Source organism: Pezoporus occidentalis, unplaced genomic scaffold (genome assembly GCF_034315485.1).
Source record: "Pezoporus occidentalis ecotype Australia unplaced genomic scaffold, CSIRO_AGI_Poc_V1 ctg8, whole genome shotgun sequence".
In the NCBI taxonomy this organism is placed as follows: domain Eukaryota; kingdom Metazoa; phylum Chordata; class Aves; order Psittaciformes; family Psittacidae; genus Pezoporus; species Pezoporus occidentalis.
Genome location: NW_026916158.1, coordinates 9,439,773 through 9,460,202, shown reverse-complemented (window position 1 = coordinate 9,460,202; position 20,430 = coordinate 9,439,773).

The window sequence follows — 20,430 nt, the reverse complement described above, 5'->3', positions numbered from 1 at the left end:
CATCCATAATCATTAAGAAAAAGGGGTACTTGTAAAGCTCACTACTTCTCCTAAAAAGCCAGTCTTTCTTACTGTTTTTATGTAGCGAAACATTTCTTCTATAAAAAGACCCTTTGATATATCCATGTGAGTAGTTTCACTGCTGAAAGCTGTTCCCAGGATAACTTTGGATAGAAGATGGTAGTAAAGCAAGAAGGAGAATTTAAAACTCCCATGGAACTGTGGGTTGTACAGGGCCTCCTGCTACACTAAGAAAACCTGGAGTCTTATGGACAAATTAGTAAGGACTTACATTAGCCCAGACTCCATTGAATTGGATCATGGTTGCGAGCACTGGCAAGCTAAGGTCAATGAGAGGGTGGTTTGTGCTGTAGATGTCTCAACTATATCTGACCTGTAAACAAAGAGGAGATTTGCAGTTTCGGGACAGCCAGTATCTTAACCTTCATCTGTACAAACACTTGTCCTGAAAAGTAAAACACTTATTTTGAAAAAAATACATGTTACAAATGTACATGTTGTATTTCCACCTCTCAGAGCCATAGACACCAAAGACCATTTTACAGAACTACAGACACCCTTACTAGAGATGAATCCATGATAACACAACAGAGGACTTACACATAGAAGTAGGACAGTGGCTGTCTGATTGTATCATTTTATTTTTCTGAAGATTCCAGCTACTGGTACCATAGAAACAAGATTAAGGTACTAGAACTCCAAGATGTAATGATGTAATGCTCATTGCTATGTCTCTAACATTAGATAAAAGCCTTCAGGCTTCACTGGTAGCGCAGCTGAACTGTGCCTGGTTTAGCAGCCACAGATGATGAATTTCCAGGCAGACTTGCCCCTTTTCCCCATCTGCTCCCTCTGATGTGTTTTCAGCCCCTGGTTCATGGATCCCTCTATGTTCCCTGCCCCAGAAATGCCTAAAGATCTGAAAGTTTAGAAGGACTGAATTTGTCCTTGCACTCACTGTTGGGCCTCCAGCTGCAATCCCTGTGCCTGGTGGAATGCAGGTGGTAGACAGCAGTCTGCAATTACTTCAAGGACTGCAAATAGAAGGGGAAAAACGTACTCAAAGAGATGAAACCCTGACCCAAATGGAATCAGAAGGAATTTAGCTGTTTACATGAATAGAGGCAGGATTACCCCTCTAGCCAAGACGATAAGACCATAAAGTTTATCTATACATTTACTCTTGTTTTCTGCCAGCAATAAACACAGTAAAAAGATAAAGATGTATCAAAGAAGCTGACTGTGCTACAAGGGATGTTTCTCCTAGCTTCAGGCCGCAAGATTATCTTGCACAAAGAAGTAAGTATGAAAGCTGTTGTGCAAACACTGCACACCACTGTTTATTTTGTCATATCACAGCTAATCATAACCCTTTTAAAATTCTGAGGAGGTATTATGGAAAGTGCTGCACTGTCATTACTGTGGAAGGTAATCACTGCTAGATTGAAGAGTTCACTTAAACCATTTCAGCTGTGGTTGCATTGCTGTATAGGACTTTGCAACTCATCTGCTTTTAAGAGTGAAAATTGATCATGGGCAAGAACTGTTCTGAACATGAACTTTGACCCGCTCAAAGATCTGACCTATTTACTATGCTCTACACATTGCTACCATAGCTTTGATACACTGTTTCTCCGTACTTTGGCAAGTTAAAAAGCCTTCATCACAGATTTTCCCAAGTGCTGGTATTAACATTGTGCTGTTCTACTGGAGGGCTCCATCAGAAAAACTGGTGATTCTAAGACATTACTGGACACAGCTGTTTGGCCTGCTTAGGACAAACACATTGTCACAGCTGATCATGTGTACCTCAGAGGTATGCAAACTCATAGCTTTTGAGATAATGTATAGGTGAAGCATCCACTTGAGGCTTTCTTTTGCCTGGGGTCATCCCAGCTCTGATTGTCTATCATCTAAGAATCCTCAATAAATGACTATTTGACCTCAATCAACCATTGAAGGTTTACTGATCCAAGAGAATCATCACAAGGAGAAAGAAGACAGAGCTGAGGAAGCCATGAAGACTTGTGCTGCCTTGCTGCTGTAGGCTGCTGCCTTCGCAGTAGGGCTGACATCTTGCCTGTCTGCACCGCACAGCCTAAGGTCTGGCACATTAACTGAGACCATTGGGAATCTGCACTGAGACATGACACCAAACTATACATCAAGATTCAACCAAGGGGCAGCTGGCAACGTCAGGGCTGGGGAGGATGGAAATGCAGCTAGAGATTTCAACCCATTTTCCTTCACAAATATGATGCAAGGGCAATTGAATGGATTTGTGCTCCTTTTCTAGGACACTGACCTGGGCAGAGAGGAGAGGGTCCCTCTTTCTGTCCCCATAAAAAAACACATTGACAGATAATGCTTTTCAAAAACTTCCTCCATAGCAAGAGATTTAAACCAGACTTCATTTGTTTCCAATTTAGATTTCTGCTTGTTGCAAACACCACAGGTTCAAAAGCACCAAGAATAATAACAGAATCATTTAAGTTGGAAATGACCTTTAAGATCATCAACTCCAACTATAAACCTAACACTGCCAAGTCCAGAGACTAAAACGGTCAGCTTTCCTGGTCCTGATGGACCTGACATGCTGCAGGGTTCTTCCTTCCCATCATGTGGCCTGACACAAGGGGAAGAGACAGAACTACGCAGCTCTCTTCCTCCTCCCCCTGCATCCTTGTGGAGACCTCTCCCATGCACACAGTTCACTGGACACAGCCTGTGGGTCAGCAGGAGCCAGCCCAGTTTCTCTTCGCCTTGCTGTGAATAATCAGCTTATGCCAGGCAGGAGTAGCCAAATGGAAAAATTTACCTCTTTGTTTATCCACCACCAGCAATATAAGGTTTAATCATATATCCCCAGTCATTTATGCCTCAAGATTGGCACCTAAAATAGTAGTGCAATTTCAAGACAGTTGTCACCAGCATCCATTCACTGTATTAAGATCAGGAGAAGCCCAGCCTGTGGAAGCAGGGTCATTTTTCAGGTCTTGCACTGTTCTTTAACCCAGCCTCTGCCCTTGCTTTTACAGCTACAAAGCCAGGCATCAGTGTGTAAATCAGCTGACTTCTGTCTCACAGAGTCTGCTAGACAAACTCCCAGCAGAGGTGTGAACTTCCCCAGTTAATCTTAATGAAGTGTTAACTTCAAAGCCTAGCCGTTTCTAGGTTAAGAGAACCTTACAGAGAAAACCTCCCAGCCTGACTTGTTAAAAAACAGCTCCAAGGGGACAGGATTGGCCAAATTCGGGGATTATTCTGGGATCTGGAAAAAATCCCACTCACTGGCAGCCGTTGCATGCACCACTTCTACTGCAGCTGCATTGTTAGGAGACCAAAGGGTCAGGCAGCCAGACTGGAAAAACTGTACACTGAATGTATACTAAAAATATCACTGGAGCAGATGGAGCAAGATAAGGAGGCCTGGATGATAAAGGTTGTAAGGAGCTGTGTAAGCTTATTGAGCCAAGTGATGACCTTCTTCATACTCTCTTTTACCTTATTCAGGTCAGTGAAGTACAGAGCCAAAGTCCTGAACCCAAATTTAATTTGTGTACTTCCAGAATCCTCAGTTACCTGAGAATGCAGATCTCGCACTCTGAAAACAATAAGATGTATACTTCAAATTGCTCTGTAGATACTAGCAGTATTGCTCTTAGTTTTGCTAGCCCTTTCAGCCATTGGTGTATTAGTGCATTTGAAAGTGTGAATTCGCATTGTGGACCCTAAGTGTAGGTTTCTCAGAACAAGCCCTTCATTTGGAAGAGTCTTGTAATCTTGTTTTCCTAATATGATGATGCAGAAGTGTAGCCTTTGCAAGGAGATGTTTCCCAACATGTCTCCACCTGGTTTCCAGTCAAGGAGCCCACCTAACAACTGGGGAAGGAGAATGCAGCCTGAGGAACCAGGCTATAACCCATCAGTATGTATTCACTTCCTATTCCAACATGAACCAATTGATTTTTGTGCTCATTTTTTACTCTAAAACAGAACAAATGTCTTTATCTGGTATAGTTGTAAGGACCATATAACCAGACTGGTAGCACACACTCGCTGGTGGGAAGTGCTGTAACCAATTAGATTGGTAAGACTTACACATTCATGTATTCCAGCAAGTGAAAGCTTGGGTACCTTAATTTTTATTGTCAAAGGCAGTAGGAAAAGCATTTCATTTGAAACAATTGCATGAAACTGTTTCATAATAGCCCAAAAAGCTCAAGCCTTGAGCTGAGCAATTCAGATCGCATTCTGAATATAAAAACTTAACTGTAAGAGAGGAAGGTCCTTCCTAGAACTTTATTACAAGCTTCCTTGAAGATTTCTGACTCAGCTGATTATTGTCAGAACACACCCACATCTGCCTGTGTAAGCTTTTAAAATATAAGAACTGAATAAAAAAGCTAATTATTCCTATTTCAACAAGTTCAAGAGTAAATGCCTATGTTGCCATGGATGCTGTTTTGTTTATAGCACTTTTTTCCCCTCATCATTAGCTACTATTAACTAACAAAAACCAGGCGTTCACCTTCAGCATCATAACATGGCTCTGACCTCCTGTGTATGCTAGTTGGGCTAGTGAATGCAGGTCAGATGAAGCAGAAGGAAGCAACAGTTCTTCCAGATCCACAGGATTTTCTGCAGAATATCTCAAAACCAGCCCTGCTCACCAGGGTCAGGAAGCAGTTGTTTGCACATTTGCAAAGTATTTTCATGCTAGCAGTCACTGGATATTCTTCTCCTTTATCTGAAGTGTCTCAGAAGAGACAGACTAATAGTCTGAACTTGGCAACAGCAGTCAGCAGTGGAGCAGGGCGAAAGGTCCTACTCCTTTTAGGAGCTGTGGGTCATCACTAACAGGAATAGAAAGCAGTTACTTTAACTTGCACAGTTATAAGGTCGCTGGAAAAAGGGGTCTTTCAACAGCCTCAGGCTGTGAGATCTGTTGAGCTCATGTGACACAGCTCAGTCATGAAGCTAAATTTACAGTGGCAAATAGGTTCTTTCCCAAGTCTTATTTTTTTTCCATTGGAATGTTGTTAGTGGATATTTACTATGACACACAATCTGCACAGGCTGACAGAGATCTGTCCTGCCTCTCCTCATTCTTTGCCAGCAGGAATAGAGTGTTGTTTGTCCCCACTGGGAGCACACTGCTGATTGCTAACCCATCTCCCATCACCTCCTTCCCAATGCATGTGTTCATGTGGAACAGTTTGGCCTGTACAGATTAGTCTTTCTTAATCCTTTAAGGTCAAGCTCCAACAAGAGCTAAGCATACAGCAGCTCCCAAAGCAAAAGCTTTTTTCCAACCTATTCAGTATCCAGCTTGAAAATCTGGTCTGTGCTGCATTCTCCATAAACTGACCTTGGTATATGTATGGCAACACAATGGAATAGCTGCACTTTGTCCGATACAGCCTATACCCTTTTCAGTTTTAATTGCAAACCCTGTGTGTCCTCCACTTGGAAGACTTTGTAGAGACCAGAAACCAATTACTAACAAAAACAATGATTCTACATTTTACAGATCAATTATTAAAGTTTAAAAACTGTGCTATTTCTTCTCTAAATTATTTTCACTTACATAGTGACAGTAGAAAGGAACAATGCATCTCAACAGAGCAGCCCTATTGACTGGGGAGAAACAGGTGCTTCCCTAAATACTGCTCTGCAGGGCTGCCAAGACATCTGTAGACAAGCTATGCTGTTGCACTTTTCTCAGTCTGCTTAGCACAACAGAGCTTGTGAGACTTTAAACCCATAGCAATATGTATATACTGAATTATTAAAACCATGCAAGCACACATTCTTAAGCATCCCTCATATCTTAATTTCAGTACTAATAAGCAGAAGGGTGAGCACACACACTCCTGGCTACACCCCTTTTTGTATGCAAATATGGAATAAATAGCTATGACTCTCTGGCCCCCAAAAGAGATGCCTAAGAAAGGGGTACAATAGAAGTCTACAGTGTAAAGTGACATGCAGAATGTAAATATGAACTGTTTGTTCCATGAAGTCACTTCAAGAAGTGATGGGTGTCATAGCAGATAAGAGGTTCAAAACAAAGATGATATTGTTCTTCACATCATATATTATGTCATTGAACTTGCTACAGGACACCATGGGTGCTAAAGCTTTACATGGGTTCAAAGGAAGACTTGAGAAATTTAGATAAAGGAAATTAATTTACAGTTATTAAATATAAAGGCACCAACTTTGGTTAAAATGGTCAGAGACTGAAGGATTGCATTGAGAAAATATCACTTTATCACCACCTTATGCCCACTCAGCTACTTTTTACATTAATATTTGCTCTTGACTACTTTCCAGTGAAGCAAGGGCCTACTGCTCCTTAAGGATAGATACCAAGTGGGACAGCATAGCCAGCAGGACCTCTTCAGCCACAGGCCATTCCCACAGTACCTGAGCAAGAGGAGTAGGACAGGTTCAACCAAGAAAGAGTCCAAGACCATCAGGCAATGTCACTGTGATGAGCGCAGGTAAATAAGCTAGTCCATATGTCAGGGCTAAGATCAGATCCAGTGGTTGCCAGGTAGACACATAGCAGCAAGGCAAACTGAAATTAAGCAATCAGTCTCCAGGTTGCAGTCTAGATGAGTAAGTGTTGGAAACAGGTAGCAGCATTATGAAGATGCAAACCTGTAGCCTTCCAACATAGTTCTAGGCCCCAGGCTGAGCTTAAATAGAGCTACTGGGCCATGGCTGTGGGGTGGAGGTCCCAGGTGGTGTCACTCAGATCCAACAAAGCTTATTAAAGCACAGCAGTGTCACCACTGCTGGAGAGTGGGATCTTTTTTTTTTCTGTATCATGTGAAACTACACCTGAATGTATGCATTAACTTACTGGCAGTGTGGAGCTACCATACAGTGGATCAACCTCACCAACTATTGCACCTAGAGGGACAGTGATATAATGAGGTTTTTAATATCCAAGTAGATGAGGACCAAGTTCTTAAGATGAAACATGTATCAACAGATCAATAGACTGGAATTGTAGCACCTGTAGATAGGCAGAGTCAATAATTTGCACCTCACACAGGTCCATATATTCATGCTTCTGAGATCCAGTAAAAGACTTGGCTTAAGTTATGCTGTACAGTGTTAACCTCTTCCTAGAACAGAAAATTTCCAAAAGGCCTAATATCTTTTTTTTTTTTCTCTTACTGGTATGTTTCATGTTCCATTAAAAAAAGCAGGAAAATATTGCATGATTTTAACATACAGGCTCAAGGAAATGAGCCTGTTAAAGTTACAGAGCATGTATTATATTTTTATTATGTATTATATATATGTAACATATACATTTTATGTGTGTATATATATATACACATACATATACACATATAAGGTATTCAGCCATCCATAGTGTGGTCGTATGGAAAGCCAGTCTTAATCTGAATTATGGACAATCATGTGAATTCCTTCCTTTTGCATCTCTGATCACACAATATACTGTGGCAGGAGCAACAACAACATTTATGGAAAAATAAAGGCAGTTGTATCATTACTGCGTTAAGCTGCTCAAAATAAGAACACCAACATCAAACTATTAATTCTCTCTGTGTGGACCACTAATGATATATTTACTAAGTTTCCTGAGCCATGGGAACATACAGTCCTGTACTTAATAATGTGAGTCATTCAAGTGGAAATTTTCTAGTCTGAAATTTTACAACTTTAATTAAGAACATTAAAAAAAATATATACTTGCTTTATGCCTTTTTGTAATATCTCTGTTCTCCGTATTACCTCTATGATATTTCCATTTATAAAAATAATTAACAGTAAATGAAATAATAACAGTTCTACTTGCAAAGAAGGAAAGTTTATTGGCCTTCATTCATAGGTCAATATCCCACACCACACATCAAATTAAGAAAACAAGTCTTTTTCTTTTCCGCTACTGATGCAGTACTGAATTCTCTTCTTAATTTAAAGTACTGTTGCCATAATGGCAGTACAGGGTGTTGAGACTGTTGTTGCATTGCCAAGTTGGGTAAAGTGCATGCAAGGGTCTGAGGACCGAGCATTCAAAGGAATGCCTAAGGTTTCTATAATACTCAGAAGAAATGGATGACAATCATGACACTGGGAATTTTAACATGACAAGCTGTCTGTCAGAAAATGGATTTGGCCCATCATCTCTGTTATGAAAAGTCTCTCAGAATGGGAAAGGAAAGAATGTGAGCAACAGGCTGCAAGTGACAAACTACAGAGGCAGTAATGACAGTAAGTCTAAAACATTTTACAGAAGACATTGCTGTATTAGCAACTCTGAGATGGAAATGGCAAGGCCAACAGCTAGCTAGAAATGGAAGACTTGTCTGGACAGAAAGAGAAATGACCTGAACTACCCACAATTTGATCTGCAGCCAAAGCAAAAATGTAGTTTGTATTCTAAACAGTCAGTGCCATTAGTGGAGCATGTTTGCAGTTCTCTGGGCTTTCAGTTCCAGGTTGATGTTCTATTTTCATAGAAAAATCATTGTACTGCAATGTACAGACAATAAAACCCATGAAACTATAACATGTAACTATAGTTACAAATGAACATGGCCATAGAACAGCTCTCATTCAGCACCTTCTTGTTAGCTTCCATACTGCCTTTTTTGATTATTGCAGCTTCATTCGCAGCCTGCCTTGGTTCCTGGAAGAATGCAGTGAAATGCATTTACGATTTTTATCCAAGGCAGTTTTTAGCCCTCATCTTGTTACCACCAGCTCACTCTGGCAGACTTGAATATTTCAGCTTACTTTCCTAATTCTGTACCAACCTGTCTGCATGTGAAAAAGTGTGTTATTTTAATCTATTATTGTATATTAATAATTTTATTATTGTTATTGTCATTTTTCTTAATGGCACACACTACATCCAGACAGTATGCATGGAACAGCATATATGGTGGCTTGGTGGCTTAGTGGCTGTGGGTGCTGTAGTGTGTTGTTCGTGCAGTTAGTGATGGTCAGACCATGAATGTAACTTCTCATGCACATCATATTGTGTCTTACACTGTGTCCAAGCTTATACTTTCTGTCAATCAATAGTTCAATACTCTTTAATACTAGTTCGGTCAATACTATTCTGGCAATAGTTTTATACACCATGGTAATATATCATTTTTTCCATTTTTTCTTCACTATTTTCAGCCACCAGCTCAGTGTTTTCTTAAAGACCCAGCAGTTTTGTAGACATTCAAAATGCTGCAGCCGTGCCATGCTCAAGCAACATAAACCTAGAGGGACTCTCTTCTGGCTTTCCCAAACTGACCCTTTTCTGACTTTCCTAGTACACCTTGTCCTTAATGTCTTAATGAGTCTCTCAGCTAGCAAGTTCACCAAGGAGGTGACTTCTGATTTCTGTGTGATTTAACCTCTGTGTCTTGGTGTCTGTCTCAGGGGCTCCTCAGGGTTGTGGCTGAGACGAGGAGTTTAGTGGGGATTAATGGGGTTGGACTGGAAGAGATGTGGGGCAAAGTGGCAGAGGGTTGGAAACTGGGTTTTATCATGTTAAATTGTGTTGCAAATATTAAAAAATAAAGTGTCATTGTTTTTGCCATTTTCCCCACCTTAGATTTTTGTATAAAGACATATAATACATGATACATATAAATCTAAACTTGATTTATCATTTAAATATAAACCTGTGCAGTGAATTCAGTTATGAAAGAGTCCTCTTATTTTTCCTGCTGAGAACTGGGTCCCTCTTCCAGTTTAAAGGCTTTTTATAGCTTATCTGCTGTGGAAGCTGCTATACAGGAGAGCTTGTCAGCTCACTGGCACTGCTTACATACAGCATCTGACATTTATACTCTTTTTGTTCACTGCTTTTCACTGGACATCAGACAATGTACAAAGCTTTTGCTCTTACCCCTAGTTATGTGATATCGGCCTCCCATAACACCACCCTTGTTTCACCAGAGCCCTGGTCAAGTCAAGAATAAAACATATCCTTTGTGGGAACATTTTTCAAGGAAAGTGAAAATTGTATCATCTGAAGGCTCACTTAAAGAGATTAAATTAAGTCTGAAACTTGTCACCTGAAAATACAACTCAGATTTTTCTCCTTCATGTATACTCAGTGGTTTACAAAATTATCTGTATACATAGCCCTTTATTTTGAGAGATGATTGGCTTGGATCAAGTACCTGAATCTGGGGCAAGACCATTAGAAACTCCTCAGCTCCAGCTCTGAGATATGAGCAGCAGGGTTGTCTGGAGTGCGAATAACTGGAATTTATATCAGCGTGATGGTGATGTAATTTGTACAGCTGAGACATCACATGAAGGCCAAAGAAAAATAAGAAACAACACATCCACAAACACAGACACACACAGATTAGCGGGAAGTTTCACCTCAGGAAATCACTGTGGCTCTCTGTTCCTGTCAGTAACATGTCTGCAAATGTCACCCAGCAGCAATGCATCACCCCATGAGCAGCCCGAGAACACAGAGGCAACAAAAAGGGTGATGAGAAAGATATTGCCAAATACTTTTGAAACAAGTCAGGGATTGGACCCATTGGGAGAAAAATTACTCAATAAAACAGTTTTTGCCAAGAAAACCAAGACTCAGGGAGGAAGTTGCCTGTGCCAGTCCTGGCCACAGAGGAGAAAGCTGTTTCTCTGGGAAGGACAGTGAAGTCAGATTCAATATTTGCTTCTCCTCCTTGCCGACTTCCTTCTCTACTTAACATCACTGATAACTAAGTTTGTCCAAGCTGGTCCTCACACCCAAGGCTTCTCCTGTGAATGGTGTCTGGCTGCACGCAGGCTGCACCTCTGTGTGAGACCACTGAACTAAATTGTAACAGGTATAGATGGCATTTGAGAATAATTTCTCTACTCGAGAGAAGCCCCATTTTCTTCTCTGACCTCAGCTTACAGCAGAGCTTTGTGGTCTGCTATTAGAAGAAAGACCTTTTTTTATCTTTATTATAAACCAGCAATTAGAGAAGGAAAACCACAGATCCAGAAAAGCCTAATTCCATTTTCTGTCCCCTGTGAGCACACCTTTACTTATCACTGAAATGAGAGGAGGAGGGTTGGTAGGCCAAGCCAAGGTTGCACCTTTAGGTGCATGTAACAAAAGACACAGAGATGCATGGCTCTCCCATGAAAGATGAGAGCCTACACAGACCCATTGCTGGAAAATGTCTCTGGAGTTGCACTTGGTGTTATCCTGCTATTTGTGTCCTGACCTGGAGCCTTCACACTCCACTTCTGGGATCCACTCAGCCTCAGACACTCTGCTGACATTACCAGCCAATTTGCCAACCACGATGGTAATCACACGTCTATGAGGAAATGAAGTCACAACAGTAACGGGAATAACTTCAGAAAAGCCTTCCTTGAGGCAGCAGTGACTGAAAACCATGACTGACGAGGGCTGAATTAGAATCAGTGGAAAACTCCGTATCTCATTACAAGTTGCCACAATGTATGGATTAAAAGGATTAATCTGGTTGGTGGCGCCATATGCTGCTCCAGGTGGGCTGAAGAAGAACTTGGCTCAGTCAAGCAGAGAGTTTTAACAGGTTAATACTGGCAAAGTTTATTTAATACACTGAGCTCAGTTCTTGTTGGCTAATGTTAATGTTGGCACAATTAGGCTGATGAAAACACTGTGCAGATGTCCTCTGGTGATCCAGTCCCTCCCCAACACTTGTAACTATCAGATAATAAACTCTTTTTCCATGGCTGCTCCAGTTGGTGATTCACTGAAGATTACTTACACTAGTTCTCCGCTTCCTTTTGTAATGTGTCTGGGCTCCTTACCTAATTCAGTACTTTATTCTCAACTGCTCTCATTATTGGCCAGTCGCAATTTCTCCATGATTTCTTGCAGCCTGCAGAAAGCAAGGCTGAGCTAGGAGCATGGCAAGCACACAGCCAGCTGCCTTCCTGCTGGGTCAGTGCTGCTCTGTGAGTGGAGGGACAGCTCCAGAGCAGTAGTGGTGACTGGCACATTTCTGATCTCACTTCTTGATTTTAAATTGCTTCAAATGCTTCAGCTTGATAGATTTTTTTCTTCTTTTTTTCTTCCCATTTTTCTTCTGTAGGAGATTTTTCCCATAGCTAAACTTGTCTTGCTTCTAAATAGCTAATTCCTATTGATATTTACTACAAGTGACATTGAAACATGATTGTAACTTTGACCGTCCACCTTATTTAAGCCTCCATTTAGGATATTTAGAGCAACTAACAGTTTCCTTATTAAGGTTCAATTAATTCCTGTCCGTTGTTTCTGCTTCTAACACATAAATTTTGCTATCTTTCTCCTCTTTTTAATGATGCTCACCTTTCTATAATCATTCCTAATGAAAAATACAAAAACGAGAGGTACATGTTGATAAAACAAGGGGGCCATGTAGGATCTTGTTGTTCAAAATTGAACTGGAGACATGAAAGAAGCAATCCGTAGAGCCGTTACTGGCTGTAAGAGCTTGAAGGCACAAGGAAAGAAGGTAGACCTTTGTTCCCTGAAGAGTGGTGGCATGACATGGTGGAACCACTCTTCTAGTTCTCAACAGCAACCTCTAGCATCAACATCAGCCTGTAACAGATTTTAGTTGCTGCGCTTGCCCTCATACCTGCTCTTTTCCTGCTCATGAAGTTCTGAGATTGTGGAGCATTTCAGCATTTTTGCGTTGTTCTGAAAAGGCCTTTACCTTAAGGGGTAGAAAGCAAACTGCAAAAGGATGTGTTGGAAGCAGTTTTAGTCCCCTGACTATGTCTGGAAAGAAGAACATGGGCTTCATAGCATTCAGACAGCTCCTCAGCCTGGGTGTGTTGCCTCCTCAGTGCCCAAGTTTCAGGATTCTCTCTGTATTTTCCTTTTAATGGGAAGGAAATTTGTATATGTGAGCCAGATTAAGGTCACTGTGCTATAATCAGAATCTGGGCCAGGATAATCAAAGGCCAAGACCCCTGCACGTCAAGTTGTATTTCCCCACCGCTCAGCTGAATTGTCACCCTGTAGCTGTCCTTACTGCCTGTGGGGGACAAAGCCCTTGATGTGATCTGCAGAAACCAGGCTGCCCCTGTGGTGCTGACTTTTCTGTTATTTTCAGCTGCTAGAGAATATTAAGTAAGCCTTTTCCCAGTATTACTCTTCCATGCAGCCCCTGCTTCAGTTGCCATAGGGATGGCTTGCGACTGCGACTGGCAGGGATCTCAAGGCCATCTCTCTGGTGATGTGATGTCTGCTGTCAGTGAGTGAAAGCCCTTACACATTTGCATTTCACAGCTACAGTGATGTTTATTGCCAGCATCAGAGCAGAAGAAAAGAATGATTTGTTTTGCTTAATTTATTTTTTCTGCAGGCCTGTTACGATTCTATTTTATATTCTCTTCTGATAGAAGTCAACATGAATCAAGCCTAGAAACTCATCATCTGAGGCAAGGAATGCGGTGTTGACCTTATCTCCAATCTAAAAATGTCAGATTTTCAAGAAATATAAAGCCTAAGGAATTGATCTGTGCAGGGAGGGAATCAGAACCGATGTGTGCATGGTGGGTGGCAGTGATCGACTGTTCAAAAGGCATTCTCACAGAATGGCAATAGTCATTTATATGCACTGGGAAATGAGGAAAGCAGCCTTTCTTCCACTGCATTGTTTTAGTTTTCAAAAGAATACGTTGACAGCATTTTTTTATAATTAAAAATATTTTGAGCATAAGACGTGATAGATATGAACCTCTAAGAAGAGAAATAAAGTGAATATTCTAACAATAATCCAAGCTATGTGTGATTCATATTTCAGCAAACAATTCTGGGGAATTTGTCCTTATTTGTTAAACAATACTATGTAGATATAAATGAAATACCCTACTTTTCTGTAACACTTTCCAGTATAACAACTCACCAGTGCTGTATCTGGCACTACAAGAGCCATGTACTTTCCCAAAGACCTCTGCTGTCTTCTCTTGCAGTAGTATGGGAAACAGGAGGATTTGTTTTGGCAGTTTTAAGGAAGCGAATGAATTTCACCCTTGATGCTCCCCAGAAGTTACCAGTTAAGTGGAATTACCTTCCACAGAGCCACCGCACACAGGAAGGGCAGGGGGTGGTGACCAGATTGTGAGGCTGAAAAACTAAAACCAGGGATCAGCTGTTTCAGCATGCAGTGACCCTTCCTCATGGGACAAGGGAAAGGATGGTGAACACATGCCTGTATACCCCATGGCATCCCTCCAACACTGATTTTGTAGGCATTGTGAATGTGAATGCAAGAGAAAGTAATGGATCTTAATGATTCCTAGTCTGTGGAAGGCTGAATGAGTTTTGTAGTTGAGTGGTTTTAGCAGAGGTCTTGCTTGTGGAAGAGGAGTGCAAATTTGCATACACTTTTGATTAGGAGTTTGTCTTTCACATGAGTCTCTGAGATGACGGAGAGGACAAAGTGTAATCGGAAGAATGGATATTATTAGTGAACTCTGAAACCATGTTTAAAACATCTTTCAGATTAATTCTCCAGATTAGCATGGCAGAGAGTACGGCTGCCTTCCGTTTCTTGTCTGTCTGAATGTGTTTAAAACAGACCATGTCTAAACTACAGGACCAGCAGTGCTTTCTAATTGTGGATTACATCCAAGCATATGACTTTCTCCTTTTTCTCTTCCGCTATGTTCTGAGGTCCATTGGAAGAAAACACAGGCAATTATCCTGTATGTAGGTTTCCAATTGAGCAAGGCAGCATGAAAAATGTGTAGAGAATATTTCGAACACAGTCTATACGTTACGAGAGAGCACCACACCATCCCTCTTGTGAAAACAGTTGTCATGATCTTTCTCTCACTCCCTGCTGGTCTTAAAAATTGTATTCCCTTTGTATCTTTTCACAACTTTCCCACTCCATTGCTATCTTTGCTTTTTCCTCTTCCCCATCTCATTTAACCTCCTGCACCACCCTGCTTCTTCCCTTGCTTCCTTCAGTTTTTGCCATGCTACTCCTCATGTGGATGAAAAATCCTAATCGAATAGGCAGGGTCCTACCAAATAGGCAGGAAGAACTGACAAAGAATAACTGGATTTAGGGACAACTTCAGACTCTTAAAGTGCTGCCTGTCAGCAAGCAGCAGACAAACAGAGGCTTCATCTCATGGCAGAGTAGAAAAATTATGCTGTACCAACAAATCCAACACCAAGATTGCTAAGGCTGAATTGAAGAGCTTCAAAAAAAACACACTGTCAAAAATGGGTGCCACTGATTGATTCAGAAAGAGAAAAAGCTTTTGGGCTTGACAAATCAAAATGTAACAGCTATACATGTGAAAAATAACACTGCTGAGTACAGTATTTGAAACTTCAGGAGACTTGCATGTCCTGCTCCTAGTATGTCTGTGTGTGTTACGTCCTTGAAAGCTGTAAGGCCTTCGTGAAGCAGGGGACATAAAGTAGAATAAACATTTGTATAATGTGAGTCTCACATAGAAACAAAACTGTCCTTGCAATTAAAGTTCAGGAAAGCATCCTAAAACCCCTTTGACTTAAGTATCTTAGGATACCCGATGTATGCTTGGTAACTGATACATGGCTGCTAACTGCAGGCTCTGGGCTCTTTTTCTGAATCCAGCTTGCACTGCGTTTGAATAGAAAACTTGGTAAAGGCATTACAACTTTCCATTGAGAGACTTCACATCTCACCGAGAGGTCGATTTTCATTTTTAACCCTGCTGACTTTTGACATATTTGCTCTAATAGTGTTCACAGACAAACCTGGGAAGCTCTGTGGCTGAGAGTGCCTCCTGATTTCATGTGGATTGCTGGCACTTTGAGTAGACGTTTACCAGCAGCTGGGAGCTTGGAGATACAGCATCTATTCTTTCCTTTCACATTTGCCTACAGAGCTGTAAATGTCAAAGCCTTTCAAGTGCCCCTCAAACAAAACGAGTTAGTAAATCAGCAAATGTGGCACTGCACACACTCATGCGGTGCATGTTAAGCTACTGTACTTCATTCACTTCTTTATCCGATGGCTCCGTGAGAAAAGAGAACTCACTGAGGCGCCGAGATGCCTGAGTCATTTTGTTTGGCTTTTTTTTCACGTAGCTACTGTTCTTGTTTTCTCTTTTTTTTTCCCCAAAAAGCTGTGTCAGATGTGCTTAGCATTCAACTCAACTAGATACATTAGATGAAAAGGTTATTTTCTCTTCACTGATGAAATATAATTGAACCCACGTATAATGAACTCACATACCAAATAATGAAAGTCCATTTGTGTGACTGGGGCTCTTTTCCGAATCCCACAATTCCCATTCTCCTAAGGGAATGTCTTATATGCATTTCCACCAGTTTCACTGAGTGGCACATCAGGAAAACGCGAGTTCCTCATTGTCTCTATATCAGAGAAAAGCAAGTTTATAAAAAGGAAATATAAAGAGTAGGAGCAGTTTAATTAGCAATCAGTGTTATTTGCAAAAAGCCCCAGCCTGGCTATGCCAAAAAAAACGTTTCTTTAGCACACAGTTTCCTCAGTCTTCTGCTTTAGTATTCCATTTCACTGTGACTCATGTTTTACTGGGTGTCTTCTTTACCTTCAACCTATTTAAAGTTATCTGCTCCAAATTCTCCAGGAAGCTGCCAGTTTTGGCACAGCCCTGCAATCTATTCCCTTGAAAGCTGTGAGGGAGCTGTTAAGGAGCAAAACAGTGTAAGGCAAACATTTGTATTGTGTCTTTGGGGCTCCTGCAGAGATAAAGCTCTCCCTTTGGTTCAAATATGGGAAGATGTCCCCAACCTCTTTTACGTGCAAGCGTTGTGGATAAGCAGGGTACTTGGCCAAAAAGTCTCTGCATGACCTCATGTGCATATCTGGAGAATGTCAGAGCTGCTCACTGAAGATAAAGAAGAAGACTCAGCCCCAGACAGGGAAGATATGGAAGGAAGGGTGGGCTACACTGTCTATACATGCCAGATTTTAGGAAAAATAAATTTATTGTGCACTTATTCAAATCTGACTGCCTATCACCAGGCATTTCTGTTCTAAGCTGTGTCCCAGGGTGTGTGAGACAGCCAAACCAACTGAAGGAGGCTTAGATTCTAAACTGAGTGAGGTGGCATTAACCTGGGAAATTTGGGAATTTAGGAAAAAAAAAAAAAAATATCCTTAGAGTTTGACTGCACTGCCACTGCCTGCTGCCAGCCCAGTGTTTCATGGTGCAGCAGAGCCATGGGACTTTGTCATGGGGACATTCTGGGAGAAGCTCTGATATGTGACTCTTGTCTGCCTTCAGAATAAATCAGTATGGCTTCATGCACAGTGTTTAATGTCATCAACAGATGTATGTGTCACGGCCTCATGTGGACTTAATGGGCCTGAGCAGCCACACCTGAGACCTCACCCACACCCTGACCATAGGCCCTGGACCCTATTTAAGCTCAGCGTAGGACTCATTTTTCTTTCCTCTGCCTGAGCTATGTTGCAGGAGTGCTGGTTTGGAGCCCTGTTGCTGCCTGTGCTGCTTGGACTGACACCATAAGTAGCTGTCTCCTGGATGGCACCTTATATGCACATTGTAGCTCATCTGGTTTTATCTCCTTCTGCTCCTGGCTGGGTTTCTTGAGTGGCCCCTAGACCTGCTTATGTCTTCCTGGGTCTGGGTCTGTTGATGGCTCTGGTTGCAGAGCTGAGGTGCTGTGGGTGTGAGGCAGTACCCCCACTGGGATTACCTTTGGTTCCCCTTCCTTGGGGAGCAGCTGGAGCTTTTGCTGTAACAAAACTAAACCATCTTATGTGTTGTCAATGTTTATTGCCTTTTCAGGAAACAAAGGGAAAAAAAACAACCCTTTATGAGCTGAGAGATTAATTCCTTAAATGATGTGCTCCCCTAGATTGTCATGTTAATGGTAGTCCTACTAATCCTGCAAGAACATACCAGTTCACATGCTCCTATTTACCTCTGTGAATAGGAGCATGTGAGCTGATGCCATCTGCCCCAGACATTAGTCTTTGAGAAAAGGCATCAATTTTTTGAGCTCTTCTTAAATCAAAAATAATAGATACATTATCTGTTCTGATTTAGATGGCACCTTTTTCCTGCTCTGATATGGTCAGGCTGACACAGCCACAATATCTGAAGACGTGTTTCTGTAATGTCACCATGTTTTCACTAAAAAGCAAAGTTTCTTACTACCCGATTTTTTTTCTGCTATAAAAGTTGCTTTTAGCAGACATCTCTTGTAGGTTTAGACTTGAACTTTTGGAGTAAACAAGTAATTCTAGCTCACAGGAAATTATTATTTTACCAACTGAAGCAGACAGCTATATGAGTAAGCTCTAGCCACTCATTAAAGCTGCACTGTGGGTCTAGCTGGTGACAGACCACATCTGTTAGACTAAAGAAAAAGCAGCTGTACCTTTGTTAAAGCACAGGTAGGCTTAGGAGTGCTATTGTTAGTATAGCTATGCTAATCTGAGAATGAATTTGAGATGAGACAAAAGAAGGCTGGGAAGGTGTCTGGGAACTTCCCACCCTTTGTGGCTGTAGTCTGGGAAAGTGGATGGGTTGCTGGATGCTGCTTCACCCAGCACCTGTGACCACAGGAAGGAAGACATGCAACACTTGTGTAGCTTGTTTTTTTTAAGCTCCTTGGCTTTCCTGAAGTATCAATTTATTGGTGCTGGTCTCTAATTGACCCCTCACCACACTGGGGCTCAGAACAGGATGAGGCAGGTTAAGTCCCTCATTACTCCTGTCTTCCTTTGGAGATTGGCTAGACTGGGTGAGCTAATAATGCTGGTTGAGTTCACTCTGCTAGGTGATTTATTACTAATATCCCAGGAAGGACCATTTTGGAAGTCTCACTGAGATGATACAGATGTAAATGGCATACAAAAAAAAAGACAGAAAATCCTAGCAATGCCTAGAGGTAAGCTGTTAACTTGGAGCAATAGTTGAGTGAGGTCCATTCCCAGAAGTTTCTTGGTTTCAGTCTTTTACTGCAGTTAAACAGAGGTTTAGTAGAAATTCTGACGGTAGCAACTCTAGCTTTGGGCAAGAGTAAGGCTGGGCTGCTTTAAATCAATACTAAAGAGGGGTAACAGCTGCTGATTGCAATCAGCAAAGAACTAAAGGGTGAGAGTGAATAAATATTGCTTGTCTTTCAAGATGAATTAGTTGCTGTGCCCTGCAGCCTGGCTTCTGAAGCTGCTGGGAGCTGCAGACAGGTTTCCCTGCAGACATGCATCTCCCCCCCACGCCTTGGCAGGGGCTGGGAATTAGAGTGGCAACTGTCACTTGAGTTTCAAAGAAAATTACATAGCACTTCAAGCTAAGCATTGCAAGCAAGGATGAAGGGCTGTTAGTTATTGCCATGATGAAGCTAATCCAGTCCTAAGGAGGATAAAGGGTTGCTTAGCAATACTTTAGTGATGGCTAACAATGCTTTACCAGACTTCCACTGTTTACGAAGACTTTAATACTGGCTCAGTGGGTTTTATAGTGGAATTTTTTTACCATTTTTGTAATGGTCTCTCCTCTTGAGAAACTGTCAAACTCATCACATATAATGAACAGGCAGCAGTCAGCAAGCATTTGATTGCTGATCATGTGTTGATTTTTGACCTGACCTCATTAAGATTTCTTATCTGTACCTTCTCTTTCCCTAGGAGTTCTTAAATTAGCTACAGAGATTAGATTATTTAAGTGCTTTTTCATATAAATGCCTCCTTGTCTGTTTATTTTTTCCTAGACACCCCTTGTCAATGTGGAAGCTCTTTTCTGGTGCTTAAAGGAAGGTGTACTGGGGAAGAGGTTATCTGAACCAGTCCAGGGTCACATCTTGTAGAAAACTTTATTATGGTTTGCTGTAAATCCCTTTTAATGGGTCAAGATACTTATTGTTGCATTTAATTTTCCTTACTAGCATAACTATTAAGTCACCTTCTAGATGGCAAGAGGCTGCTATGTACTGTGTAGTATATTCATATAGTATCCATTAAAAGATTTACTGAGAGCCAAGTGTTCTATTCATGGTTTCATGTATTCAGCTGAAGAATGCAAGCACACACCAAATAAACTGATCCTCTTCTCTGCTGAAGTATCTGGCTCATGGCTGTCACTGTAGAAGATGTATAGTAATATTCTGGGGAAAGGAAAACTCATTAAAGCTGAGGAGTGCATCTGGATTTTTTAAGGGTTCCCTTTGGCTGTATCTACACTTTGGAGCTGATGCTGTCAGGGGAACCAGTAACAACATGGTAATCCCCAGCAAAACATAGCTCACATTTTAACTGTGTCCAGAGACTACTGTGCAAGCAAGTGCCTCTGTGGGACTTCATTATGCAGCGCAGATGAGCCTTGTGAGTCTCACCATCCTGGCAGCCAGGCCCTGTTAGCTCCCTGGCATGAGAGCCAGAGCCCTTCTGCTTCAGTTGG